Below are 14,965 nucleotides of genomic sequence, written 5' to 3' on the forward strand. Positions count from 1 at the left end.
GCTCAAAATCAACACTTTAAAAAATTGTTATAATTCTCATCCACTCATTCCTTTCAATTATACAATTCAGTTTATCAAACATGCCTTAAAAATCTAATTAATATGTACCAGGCACTGTACCTGGCCTCAAGGAACTCACAGTCTAGATCAGCTCTGCCCAACGAAAATGTACTATGAGCTATTATGTAATTTTAAGTAATCTAACAGCCATGTTTTAAAAAAGTAAAAATAATAATAATAATAAATTTAAAAATAATATATATTTTAACTCAATATATCTAATTATTTCAATATGTAATCAAAAAATTTGCTGACATATTTTGCACTTGTGTTTTTGTACCAAGTCTAGAATCAGGTGTGTATTTTACACCTGCAGGACATATCCATTGAGATTAGCCACACTGGGTGCTCAATGGCCACATGCAGTTGGTTGGTGGTTACAGTATTGGATAGTGCAGGTTGCGCAGGAAAGACAAACATGTAAACATAACTTTCAGACCCAGGAGACTTTACAAGGGATATAGAAAAAATACTTCATGAATCCCCAAATTCGTAAACTCTGCTGTAAAAAATATCATTTTCCCTGTAAAAAAAAACAATAAAGCCTGTGACTAGCTAATACTTCATTCATAATTCTGCAATGGAAACTATTTCTCCACTTCTGCTTCAAGGCATTTATGAAAGAAGCCCCAAATGAATGCTATCATGTCTTAAGCTTTTTAGGCACAGAGAACACTTTCTAAAGTTCTGCTTGTGGCCACCTTCCCTTGGGAGACAAGCAAAGAAAAACAAGTAACAAGCAGCTTACAGACTGTGAGTGCCATGATAAGAAAAAGACAAAAGCACCAATGTTATTAAATTTAGCGTGACTTGACGACATGAATGTTTCTGTTTCATGAAACTCTGTCTCCTCAAGGAAGACAAAGCAGCTGAGCCAGTAATAATTAAGACCCACTCAAGATGCAGAGGTCTACGAGTTAACAGATCAATGAAAATCAAATTCTTACTTCTGATAATAACCTTGAGAGTGGGTCAAGTGTGAGGCAGGGAGGAGCAGGATCTGTGCCTAAGACAAGAAATAAAGGGGAAAGATGTCTCCTTGCTTAGAGGTGAGACTGCTGTTGCAGTCAGCACCTTTTGCTTAAGTGACACTAAGATTGCCAGCCTAATCCTCTTAGACTTTCCCAGGTTCCACCTTGATGGGGCTGTGACACCTTCACTTCCTGCTCCAAGGCTAGGCATTAAAACCATAGCTGTTCTCAGCTACAGGTGGCTGAGAGACCATCTTGCCCTGTGGAGAGAACAGGGAGGAGGGATACTTTGTTCATATTTTCTACTGGGGTTCTGTGCAATAATTATCCTCGTTTTCCCTCTGTGCTTTTCTTGCATGCTTGCTGTGTTGACCCTGCAATTTTGTGGACAGGCTACAACTGTTCCACTTGTTTATATTTCCTATAGCCATTGAAAAGCTATTTTGAACACATCAGATGGCCAATACATAAGCAAAAGTTTTTTTCTAAATACCCCCACGATATTTTTTTCAATATTGCAAGGTTCACAGAATGCTAAAAGCAAGCCTAGTTTAAACAAAGCTTGATGCATTGCTACAAAGAAGGGAAGTCAGTCTGTCCTCAGCTGCTTTAAACCCTAAATCTGGATGCTCTTCCTTGGAGATCGAACATGGGGAAGCACTTTCATTCCATATAGGCTGCCTGCAACACCACTGAACATTTGTTCTGGCCCAGAACCCTATTCTACAAGCTTATGGAGTTAGCTGATGGCACCGCCAATTAATTCGGATTCTGCAAGGAATCCAAAATTCTTGAGCCAACCCTTACTCAGAGTGAAGGTAAAATCAGTAGTTATATTTCATCATGTCAATACACTCAACTCACAAAAATATTTCAGTAAGCTTCCACTAGAATCACATTTCCCAAGTGTGTCCTGTTTTTGGTGCAGTTTCATGTCTCACATTAATTACCTATCCAACTTTTTTTTTTAACCTATCCAACTTTAGCAGTAGATTTTTCTCTTCCATCCATGAGCAGTTTTTCCGTTAGTTGGAGTACTAGCTGAAACTGGGTCCAGAATCCATTTCTCCTGTATATGTATTGAACATATGGTGGATTCTCTTGAATTACAGATCTGACCTCCTGCCAAATTTGTCATTTTCTTCTTTAATATATTAAAATTTTCTAACTGAAAATTGTCACTATCTTAGAGCCCTTCAATTCCGTTGTGCACGCCAACATTTCTCTTTCTTTGGGAAATGAGTCATTTCCCCCTCCATACAAAGCACACTTTCCAAGAGAACAGAGCAGCATCTTACAGCGATGTGAGTGCAAAGTGTTAAGTTTGAATCATCCCGTAGTAAAATCATTCATTCCCAAACACCAACTTTATGGCTCCGATGTCACTGAACACAGTGCAAATCTTTTCACATTCCAACATTTCTGAAGCTGGGATGTATCCTGGATTTATACCTTGTCAACTATCTGGCAGTCATTTTTCTTTCTTCGTGGAACATAAAATGTAAAAGATCTCATGAGCAATGGTTTCTTAAGTTGATGAAATACAGAATAATTCTTTAAAATTAAACCTCGGTAAAATTACATATCACTATGTGCCACAGACTTTTGGGGCTATTTGTGTATAACTGAATAGAAGAATCTGAAGTCGAGAAATGCCAGGTGTTGCTTGTGATACGGAATGAGAATGCCATGAGAAAGGAAGGTGCCCAGGGCTAGAGGAACAGAGTGGAGAGGGCACAGAGCTGGCTTCCTACATGGCCTTTGGGCAGAGTGTCTGTGAATGAGTGGAGGCTGGCCATGTGAAGGTTAAGAGCATGTATGTGTGTTGGGGTGGTGATGGTGGTATTATTCCAGGAAGAGGGAAAGCAATGAACCAATTCTTCCATAGTAGAACGGCATGGTGTGTGCATGTAACCAATCGTAAGCAGTTGTGCATTCTTCTAATTTAAAGAAAGATGATGTGACTACAGAGACACAGGGGTCAATTTCTGAGGCCACCTTTTGTCGCTTTTAGCATTTAGCTATGTTCTGTAGGCGCTGAGGGTAGACACTTGACGCTATTCATTTCACATTTAGCAAATACCTTCTATGCCCTGCCTAGAGTTCATCTTTGACTATCCATAACAAATGTTGGAAGCCTGTGGCATGTCTCTTAAATTTAGCTTCCAATTGCACAATACTAATTTATATAATTTTCTGCTAATTTCATATTCTTGTTATTTCAGAGATTAATTTCATCTAGAAATATTAACAGTTTTCAATATTGTTTTGTTTTTGGGTTGATTTCTCTGGTGCAATCTCAGAACTAATGTAAATCATATAATTTAGAGCCAAGAGGAAGCTGAGACAATCAAATGAAGCCCCTTTCTTTTCAAATGGGTACCGGTGATCAAGAGAGGTCAGTAATAGGCCCGAGAGAACAAAGCCACTTAGCTTCAGAGCCAGGGTTACAATGCAGGCTCCAATGGGCTTGCCTAATGAAAGGAAGAAACATAAATTTATCAGAGGTTCTAGGTACGAAGTTAAAAAATAATGTTTGTACATTTCTTTTGCTCCAAGTATTTTTCATCTTTTTTTCTCAGAGGTTTCTCTCTAATCACTTCCATTTATGTCAATAACGATTTTTACAATTTCCCATGAAGTGTGTTTTAAATATAAATATTAAAACGGTTTCTGTAGAAACAAGGGAAAAACTGAAACAATCCTCCAGGAATAATTAACTATATTTATTATTATTTTTAAAATCTTGATTCATCAGATCGTGTTCACACAGTTGAAAAAGAGATACTTATAGAGGGCGGGAAGTTGAATTATCTTCCGTTCTTTCAAAAGCTAAACATCCAAGGGAAGAATTTGTTCATTGCTTTCCCTCTGACTGGCATAATTAATGTAATTTGACTAGCTTTTATGGGTGTTTTTATGCTCTCTAAGATATCACACAGTTTTCCCTTTCAGATTTTGTTAAGCTTAGAATTACTTGAGCATTCCATATAACTAAATGGATTGTTTCTAATTGAGTTTTATGTCTCCTGCAAATGATTTTTGACATTTTACTAATTCACAAGTAAAAGTGGAACATGATCATGCTTTAATTTTGTGAGTCATGTTTTAATTTTGCGAGTCAGCAAATCTTACAAGAGGAAAACAGAATTCTAACCTTATTCAAGGCAACTAAAAGATGAATGAGTTTCTATTTATACCCTACACATGTAAGTCACTGTTAAAATATAAATTTTCTGTTAATGAATTGGGGTCTTAGGATATTTTTAAATGATCATTTAAACAGCTCAGGTATTATAAACAAGTATTAATTAAGTTTAATGACTCCCTAAACCTATTAAAATCACATTTCTAAAGTAAATTTTTTAAATGACAATATAACTTGTCTCCCAATATTCTGCTCAAGATAAAATAAAAGCTGTTAAGCCCACGACCATGCCAAAAACTTCTGCCTCCTCCAAATCACTTCACCTATCTGGCTTTACTTTGTATATCTGTAAAACAGTAGAGTAGGCTAGCTGACATCTAGAGTGCCATCAGCCACAGAAACTATAAAGCTAACTTTAATTACTTTTAGAGACATTTATATGTAATAGAAAGTTTAGAGATAGTGAACATATCTTTTTTAAAGATGAAGAAATTAGGGTTCTAAAAATGGAGAAAACTTGTCCAAGATCAGGTTAAAGATCAAGTTCACCTCAGTCTCTCCTATTCTGAGATGTTTCTCAAAGGAAAATATCAAACATAGCATGTCATATTCTAAGAAACTAAAAAATTAATCCAGGATATCCTCAAAAAGGTTTTCATCCTTAACATCAATATTAGTTAAAGGTATTATGTCCCCACAAAGCAAACTAAAAACAAAATAAACCATACTACTCAAATTGCTCACAAGGGGCGTGGTTTAGGTCTTGTCCTTCTTTCTCTTACTTAAAGCCCTGCTTGCAAAGAATGTTCCAGGGTAAATTTTGTGCTACAACAAAAATCGTGGCAACAAAAACAAAGAGGCTGGCATGTGAAAACAACAAACCTCAAAGAACTACAAGAGCAAATAATATAAAAATGGATTAGAAGGCTGGAAACAGAAAAGAACAAATAGGTTCTTTTTTGCTAAAGAAAAGATTAATTCACTTCTGATTTATCTTAGGTCTGTTTATGTAGTGTTCAAATGCCAATTAGAATTTAGCATATGGATTTCAATCTCTAGTACTTATGGTGGCTTTTTCTCTACAAGCTAAATGTGAAAAGGTGATAAATGAAAGAACGCCCTAGAGTCAGAAAAAGGTCTCAATCAAATTCTGTAAAGAAATTTACATCCTTCAACTGCCAGCACAGAACATTATTAAATCACAGGAATAAATGTTTGCCTTAAATTACATTTTTAATACTGCATTTTATAATTGGGAACCAATTATCCAATTATAAAATCTGCAAGGTTCTTATAAACATTATATTAAAGAATGATACCTATTTAAAAATTGCTTATGAAAGAATAATCTGAGATAAATTCACTTTATCATCCAAATTACATTGTCCAACCCAGTAGCCACCAGCCACATGTAGCTATTGAGCACTTGAAATATGGCTGGTCTGAATTCAGATATACTTTCAATATAAAACATACACTGGATTTTGAAGACTTAATACCCTTAAAAAAGGTAAAATATCTCTTGTGTAAATCTATATTTCAGTTATAAAAATTACATGTATTTTCTATTGGTATATTTAAATTGTATAACGTATCACTATATTATATTACATATATTTACACATCCTATTTTATATTTAATTGTATTTTATATTTATTTACATTATGTATTTTTATATTATATTTTGAAATATTTTGAATACATTAGGTTAAATAAAATATATTATCTAACTTTACCTGTTTCTTTTTAGTTTTTTAAGTGTGCATATTAGAACATTTTAAATTATGTGGCTGCCATTATATTTTTATGGACAGTCTTGGTCTATGGCATTAAGTAAATTAGGAAAGAGCTAAAAACTAATTCCATAACTTAGGTCATAATATTCTGTACAGATACGAACGCCTTTAAATAGTTCTTTCTCCCCAGAATCCCTGATAATTATTGTCAGAAATGTTACAAACATAAAATCTCAAATATATATGTATATATACAAAGATTATATATGTGTGTGTATATATATATACACACACATATAATATATATAGTCCTTTACAAAATGGTTGCACTCTGTATTTTCATAAGTTGCTTTAAAAAGGTTCAAATCTATGTGCAAAATGTACTATTTCAAATCAGATTCATGTGAAAGAGAAGTGGATGAACTAGAAAGCTACCAAAAGTGAAAAGAATGATCTCTCTTTTTCTCATATATACACACACACACACACATATATATATATATATACCTACAAATATAAAATATATACATATATTTCTAAATGGAATATATTACATATAATTTATATACAAATGTATAGAAGTAAACGAATGGCTAATATTATTACAAGTATGATGGAAGAAAATGAGTGAGTTGAGCAACCACAACTCCATAAAATTACACGCTGGCATGATGTCAGCAGTCAGAATAGTTGGGGAGGCACTAATGTTTAGAAGGTTCATTTTCTCTAACGTTTAACTCATAGTAAAGCATCTTAAAGAGATGATCAAGTAATTCCCTATGTCTCCACAGGATCACTCAGAGCTAGGAGAGAATTTATAGATCATTTAGCCCAATCTCCTCTTTTCACAGAGGAGGAAACTGAGGCCCAGGACTCAAGAAAATTTCCCAAGGCACAAAGTAAGTCTTTTTCATTAGGCTTAAATTACTGAAATGCACAGACACCAATAAGTGGTTTATAAGATGTCAATGCTGTGCACAGGTCCTGTAAACAAACCACCACTGCTCCTTTCTCTGGAAATGGCATGCATTCAAGGACTTTGCTGTTTGAGCTTGGGCTGTTTTAAGAGCAAGGGATGAAGGCAGCCCAGGCAGGGGAGGGAGGTACAACAAGAGGACCTTAAAATAAAAGTCGGAAGCAGAGAGTAAGAGAAAGTGCTGTATTTTCACGTACCAACTGACAGAGCCACCTTGCCTATACTGGGTCATCTAGTTGGTGCCACTTGAGAACTAATAAAGGAGCCCTCTTCCAGGCTTTCTCTACTTTCTTACAGAAGAAACTTAGGGGGTTTAATAGCAGCAATTCCTGGAGTAAAAAAGGCACAAGTCTGGTTTTTCAGATGGGGATCAGGAAAGACAGCGCCACTGAGCATATACCTGGCAGGGCAGGTCCAATAAGCAGGAAATAGACCACAGGCACACAGCTCTAGGTCAGAAGTACAGAGAAGAGAGAAGCAGGAAGCAGAAAGCGGGGAGTGGTTTGGCACCGACGCAAAGTTTACCGACTTTACAATGATGCCCACGCTGCCTATGGCAATGCTGAGGAAAGAGCATTAGCTACAAGGACACTCATCTCCTGGCCTTCGCGGAGTAGCAGGTAGAGGAAACTCCCCAGGGTGACGATGACCAGTGTCCCTCCTCATTCACAGTGGGGAATCGTAGCCCTTGGCATTATGCTGGGCACCTTCCCTCTTAGCTCCCACGCCTCATGCACCGCTACTCACTTCTTTGGAACTTTCCAGTGCCATGACTATAACCAGTGCGTCCGCTTTTTTCTCTCCTGAAGGGATGGGTTTCACCTCCTTGCCCCTTCCCACCTTAGTCTGTCTAATCTCTTCTTTTTTAGATTAATCAACCTCCCTTTCTGCCCTCAATTCATATTCTTCAACCTCTTTCTTCCTCCAGTTACCATCCTCTTCCTTCTCTTCACAGAGTTCTTCTCAGCCACACCATCTGGTACCTTTCTCCACCATACCAGACAGTGTCTCACGATGAGCCCAGCTCAAGTCCTCATCTCATTTGACCTTTGAATAAGCTCCTTCCCCTTCTTTGATTTTTCAGGAAACACTCTCTACACTTTTGTACTTTTTCAGTGTTCGTTGATAGCTCCTCTTCCTCTATGCCTGCATCTCAAGTATCAGTGATCTGTAAGGTTCCAACCTTGGTTGTTTTCTGTTACACTTAATTTGCTCTCTCTAGGTGATTTAATACACTTTTGTGGCTTCAACCAACAGCTGGGTGCCAATGACATCCAAAATTAAACACCTCTCCAGAGATTACAGTACAGAGATGGAAATGTGGATCTGGTGCCCTGACAGCTGTTTAAATTTCCATCTCCCTATTGTAATCTTCACCTGGATGTCCCACAGGCACTTCAAACACAGCACCTCTAAAACTAAACTGATCTCTTGACTACATCTTCTCCTCCCTATTGTCACAGCCAGGACAGTCTAGGCCTTCAGAGGCAACAATATACCTGTCTCTGCCTGCTCCACATTTTCACAGCAGGGTTTGCACTATTACTATAATATGCAAATCTAATTATACCACCCTCCTACCAGGGAAAATTCCAAATTTCTTATCAAAAAACCCAAGCCTTTTTACATTTTGGCCCCCTTTTCAAAAATTTTTACTATATCTTGCACAGAACTATTTCTCCTGGTCATTTTAGAATGCTAGAGCTTTCCTGAAATACACTATGACTTCAAGGCTTTGCAAAGTTTCCTTCCACTTGAAATAACCTCCCTTCCTTTATCCAATTGGCCAACTTAAATCTTACTTTAAGACTCTCCTCAAATGTCACCTCCTCTGTGAAGCCTTCCCCAACCCAACATTTACCCTGCCACCCCTCAGGGGTCTCTTACTCCTGTCCTCCCCTCCGAAGAGTTAACTGTCCCAGGCTGGTGGTACCTCACACTCCCATTACTCTCTGCAATGAGCCAGTAACATCTGCATCTCTTGCACTAAACTGCAAGCCCCTTGGGGACAGGGACCTTAACTGATTCATCTTTGCCTCCTTACACCACGCACAGTAACTGAAACACAGTAGGCCTTTAGTAAATATATGCTGGACAAATGGCAACAATTCTGTGCTACCATTTACTGACCACTTCACACGTGTGAAGCACTAAATCCCACTATCTCATCCCCACACCACCACCATAAAGCGGATGCCACTCCCTTTTGCCTGTAAGGAAAAATAAGCTTAGAAAGGTGAAGTAGTTTGCCCAAGTCAACAACTAGTAAATTCAGGTCTGCTTTCAAGCTCCTGTGTTTGACCACTCCTTTCTACTGCTAGATGAGAGAGATCAGTTAACGGGCTCTATTTCTATAAAAACAATCTCTTCTAATCAGGCTCAGGCTCTGCGTTAGTCTCAAATCCATCCCCACCACAGGGCTTTTGCACATAAAACCTTGCTGGTGGCTATCGGGGTTCCTAACAATAAGGAGAGGTGGGGAGCATTGATCACGATCAGCTCTTTGGTCTCTGGCTTAGGATGTGCTACCCTAGGAACATGCAGAGAAGGCTGGATTTTCCCTAAGCACCATCAGGTTTCAGACACTGGTGTCCATGCCCTATTCTGGGAACAGAGAAGTGGGTGTGAGCGGTCATGATGATGGTAAGTAATGGAAGGGATTTTAATATGTGCTCTGGGAAAGTAGCCGCAATATTTAATACTCTCTCCTTGTTCAAATACTCTCACTGCCTAGAATGGGAGGACCTTTCCACTCTCAAATCTCTACTCTCGGGGTTAACAATACACCATTATCTGTATAATCAGTGATCCATCACTAAACACATCTACCTCGTGTTTCCCAACCCATGGTACTGTATTGCATTTAGTTGTCTTTTTCAGTAACTCTCTTTTAACTTTATGTATTTTTAGTTAAGTGTAGTCTAAAACTGACTTCTTCAATTCTAATTCTAATGACTTTTAATATCGGTCCCCTATTTTCCACTAAGACCTCCACTGCCGCTACAACTGTCTAGCACGTAAGTCCTGTGCTTGCCCTGATTAATACATTTCGTTCTCTCAATTCATAGATGATCAAACTTGCCCAAGATCACTCAGCTAATCAGGGATACACATGCGCACTGGGCTCCAGACATGAGGACTATTTGCTAGTATTCTTTCCCTTTGTACTTCTGGATACTATGCTAGGAACTCTTTCCATTTCTAACCCTTTTCATCTGCTAAATTCCCACTGGACCTTTAAGACTCAGCTCAAGGGCCACCTCCTCCATGAATCTTCTTGGGTTTTCTCCGCTCTCTTTCCCACCTGGGTGAGGTGCATCTGGCGTAGGCTTCATCCCTCACTGTTTCCACTGACTCCTCCATCTCCCTTATCAGGCTCTAGGCATCTCCAAAGCAGGGAGGACCTGGGTCTTGTCTTGGGATGCCCAGTACTAGCCCAGTACATGGCACGAGACATAGACACAGAAATGCTTGCTCAATACTGAGTAGTGACCCCACTTCTCTGATTTGGTCTGGTGAATGATGTCATCTGACTTACAAGGAGGGACTTCTCATCACGAACAATGCCATTTTCTCAGATTCCCATGAACTCATTCTCTCTTACTAGGTCTATACTGGGACAAGTAGTTACTATTATTAGATGAGGAACTATCACTTCATGCACATTATGCTTATCTTGACAATACTGCCAAGCAGGCATCATCCTCATTTTTATGGATGAAGTTCAGATTCAGATATGCTAAGTAACTAACTGGTCTACAGTTACATAGAAGGAAGGCTTCATTTTAAAAGCATATATAAAATGCCCTATTATGTATAGTCATCCCTGTCCTGGAGAGATTCATTAATACTTGAAAGTACTTACACATACACATACACACACAGAGCACACGTATTTGGATGCTTGAGTAGTGAAAGCATGGTCAACTTGGACTTACAGAGGTTCGAGGCAGGTCTATCACATGCATTATCCAGGGGATCTCATGCTTGTAGTCTTAACTTTCTTATCACATAAAAATTATACCTACTTACCTCAAAGGGGGTTGAATATGCAGCTTTGTTAAGGAGGAGGGCATAGGCCCATCTTAGAGGACTGTGGTAGATAAAGAGTTTGGTGCAGTGTCTCTCAGAGTATGGAAGGACCCTGGACATTAGAGCCACCTGAGGTTAATAGGAGACGGGAGAAACCAGGCTGGGAATCCATATTTAACAAGACCCCAAATGAGTCCATTAGACAGAAAAGTTTGATATATACCAGGTTAGAACAATGCTTCTCAGACTTTAATGTACACACGAATCACTTGGACATCTTATTAAAATGCATCCTGAAATTCAGTAGGGCTGGTGGGATGAGATTCTGTATGTCTAACGAGATCCAAGGGGAAGCTCGTACTGGTGGTCTATGATTCTCATTTGAGTGACAGGGGTTTGAAAGGTCTATGATTCACATTTGAGTGACAGGGGTTTGAGAGGTCTAACCCCACTGCCACAAATTAGTTTTGCTTTGTTCCTGCACCACAGATCACATTCCCCAATTTTAGGGAGTATTCCAGAAAGCCCCAGACTCTCAGTATTGGTACAAAATCACTTGAACTACTCAAAACCAAAGTGGATCACCTTCCCTATCACAGAGAAAAAGCAGTAGCATCCTTTTCAGAAATAGACAGCATATATGTTTAGCATGCGAAAGAATAATTTATTGCTACTACTACTTTTCCCATTCGCTGTGCAAGCATTTTCTATACATATAAAAATTAACAACAGAAACCAAATTTAAAATGAAATCAGAAGCTATAAAAGATGTCGCTCAATGCACACTACTGACTCCAACAGACATACCTTGCATCTCTGACAGGAGATGATACCACTTTATTACCTCAAAGGAGGAAGTAAAGATTCTTCCTTGCCCAGTAATAGCTCAGCTAATGGGAAACTGCCATAACAGCCAATGAAGACACTATACTTCAAACTTTATTTCCTCTAATGGATTTTTTGTTTACAACAGCTCCTCCCAAATTCATAAAAGAGCGATCCTCTTCTTTGTTTCTCTGGACTTGTGTGTTCACCACTGGACCATTTCCTGAATTGCAATTCTTTGCTGCTCCTGAATAAACCTATTTTCCTAGAAAAATATCTGGCTATTTGTTAAAGGTAAACATATATTATCTTTAACTCCCACCACAAGCCCACAAGATGGATATTCTCACTCTATAGATACGGAAATGAGGTAGAGAGCTTAAGTAACTAGCTCAAGGTCACATGATTAGTTAGTATTTGCAGCTGGGGTTCCGATCCTGCTCTACTGGAATCCAAAGCCTGTGTGGCCTCTGCACATCCTCCACGATGCATGACATGATTGTGGTATAAAATGAGACAGCTCGGAGAAAAAAAAATGGGGGAAAAAGTTTCTCCTGTATCAGTCTTTGAGTTCAAGGCTCTGCTGAGGCTACTTCTGGATGGGGGTGAGGATGAGAATAAGGCTAATTATTTAGTGACCTATGTTGCCTAAGGGGCAAAAACATGCAGACAGCAATCTTTTCCGTGGTTCCTATAAATCTAATAATGCAGATGGAGTAAAAAGGACACTAGTGACCTACACAATGACCCTAAATGTTGCCACCTACCCTCAGGCTTCTAGTTATGATGCTTAATCCATAGAGTAAAAATTCTTCTTGACTCATGTGGCCTATTCTTTACCTTCTCCTGTATGAGGTTTCTGTAACCTTAAAAGTTTATACCAACACAAGTTTTCTCTGCCATGTCATTTCACAGTTGCCACACCTCCCTGCCTCTGATAAAACTGCCTATACCTGAAAAAAAAAAAATGTACTGTTTAGTCAAATGCCTTGAAAATGCAGCGATATTTAAGGTTTCCTTTTGGGTGACAAAATTTTTTGTATTTTTCATAGGTTTGACATGGAAAGAAATACACAGTAATAAAGATGCTCGAAGACAAGCAGTCAGCTTGATACTCAAATGTACCAAATGAGAGAAAGAGACAGCTATAAAATAAACTGCCCAGGCATTTACTATCCAGTGTATTTAACATTTAATGACCTATGGGTAAAGTATCCGCAGTCATTTTTTTTTTTTTTTAATCCCAGGTCTCCGCACTATTATAATTTGTACTCAATAGTTTAACTGTTGTTTTCTAAAGATCTTCTATCTTTAATATAAATAGTACAACTATTTACTTATGTAATTCAAAAAAGATACATTTAGAAAGCCACATCTCCTGCAATTAAATGTATACGTGGTCATCAACCAGACCATGACATTTGAACTCTTAAGGATAATAAACTGATTTTGCTCCTATGGCATTCTCTACACATGATGTTTCTAAAAAGAAACTGGTTTGAAAACCCACTTAAAAGTATTTTTAGAATGTGTGTGTGTGTTTTAAAAAGAAAGTAAGAAACTGAGTCTGGAGCATTAATTTCAAATTAATAAGCATTTCCTATTTCACTTCCCAACCCCCAGGAACAGTTCAGATCTCAGAAAATCTAAAGTAAAAGTCGACAGAAACCAATTTAAGATTTTTCTGGACGGACTTTACTGAAATGTTTGGACACGAACATGTTTGCAATGAGTCATAATTTATGGGACATTAATGACCAATGCTTATGGGCCTTTCTTCCTACATTCGATATCATTCTCAAATCACCAGGTGATATATTTTCCTGGCCCTGATCATTTTTATAAAGTTACCATATCTCAGTTACTAAGACTGCCACTCAGCACCCTACCCTGTGCTGATTTTTTAAATGCTATCTAATCAGAAGAGAACTTGATTCCCTTTCTAAACTATACCTCTCCCTAACCAGGCAGCTAATGCCTTTCACCAGCGAAGGGGCGCAGTACTTTTAAGATCCCTGAAGAGGAGCTGAGGGGTCTAGAGGGCACTCCAAATAAAAAGACAGGGAAGGTTAAAGGAGAGTCGCGCTGGGCAAAGGCAGACATAATAACAGGATATGTTCGTTTCTAGAGGAAGCAGGAGCTGCAACAGCCCCGGGTCAGGAAAGGCGGAGTCAGCAGCACCTAAAGGAAACGGCGCTCCAGGGTACGCAGGGACCTGGCCTGCTTAGGGATTCTTGGTCCTGTCGGGTCCGACGTTGGTGAACACCTCGCCCGCGGAGAACCAAGCTCAGGCCTCCTGGCACTAGTGGTTATAGAGAGGTACCTATCTGCTCCCTGCCACCTCCGCCAAAGATGGGCAACGGGGGTGAAAAATACAAAGCAAACACCAGGCGCCGCGGCAGGTGGACTTGTCAACAAGTCAGCCCTGGACGGAGGGACCTCGAGGCCCTGGGGCCAGAGCAGCTGGGAGGCGAAGCACGGAGTGGGTAGGGTGAGCTGGCGTGGGTGGGGTGCTGCGGGCTCTGGGGCTAGAGATGCGGTGGGAGCCGGGAACGCTTCCCTCCCGCTCCCCCGGGGCTGACGTACGCTCTCCTGGCGCGCGCATCCTCCAGACCTTCCCAGGCCGAGGGAGTAGCGGGGGAGGGGAAGGGGCTGTAGCGGTTCCTGCACGGGGATCAGCGGCAGGAGGAGGCGACCCGCCTGTGCCCCGCCGCCCGCGGAGGGCAGAACTGGCAGAGCGAGGCCGGCGCCCCCGACCGCCCCGGCTCTCGGGCGTCTCCCGCTGCAGCCTGCAGCCCGCCCAGCGCGCCCCAGCCCGGGCCCCGGAGGGCAGGTACCTCGGAGCCCCGGCCCCCAGGAGCCTCCCGGCCGCGGTCGGAGCGTCCCTCCAGCTCACTCATCCGACGTCAGCGTCAGCAGAAGGCGAGGGAAGGGGGCGGGGGGAGCGCAGGAACCGGCCCTTCCTGCGGCGGCGGCCGCCAGCCGGAATAGCAACCAGCGGAGCAGGAGCGCGCCGCAGCGCAGCGCAGCGGCGGGGGTGGAGCGGGCGCCGGAGATCGGGGCGCGGGCGCCGCCGCCGCCCCCTCTCCTTTCCTCTCGCCTTCCAAGACTCCCGGCGGGGCGAACTCTCCAAGCAGGACCCCAGGATTTGGAGGACGATGGGGCTATGGCCTCACCTTGTTTGGGGCGGGTCCGGGATGGGGGGAGTGAGTCTCC

The 14,965-nt window shown here is 40.6% G+C and overlaps 1 protein-coding gene across 10 annotated transcripts in view; it reads right to left on the reverse strand.

Annotated features, from left to right (window-relative positions):
* Positions 1–14,747, reverse strand: part of ICA1 (islet cell autoantigen 1) — a 132,564-nt gene extending 117,817 nt beyond the window's left edge. For 5 of the 10 annotated variants that reach the window (XM_039862264.1, XM_039862258.1, XM_039862301.1 and 2 more), the window contains exon 1: positions 14,587–14,745. The gene's annotated coding sequence lies outside the window, so the exon portion shown is untranslated. Of the gene's footprint in view, positions 1–14,586 lie in introns of all 10 variants that reach the window. The other 5 variants (XM_039862312.1, XM_039862291.1, XM_039862251.1 and 2 more) reach the window with 3 other exon arrangements.
* Between the last annotated feature and the right edge of the window lie 218 nt (positions 14,748–14,965).

Source organism: Pteropus medius, unplaced genomic scaffold (genome assembly GCF_902729225.1).
Source record: "Pteropus medius unplaced genomic scaffold, Ma_sr-lr_union100, whole genome shotgun sequence".
NCBI lineage: Eukaryota > Metazoa > Chordata > Mammalia > Chiroptera > Pteropodidae > Pteropus > Pteropus medius.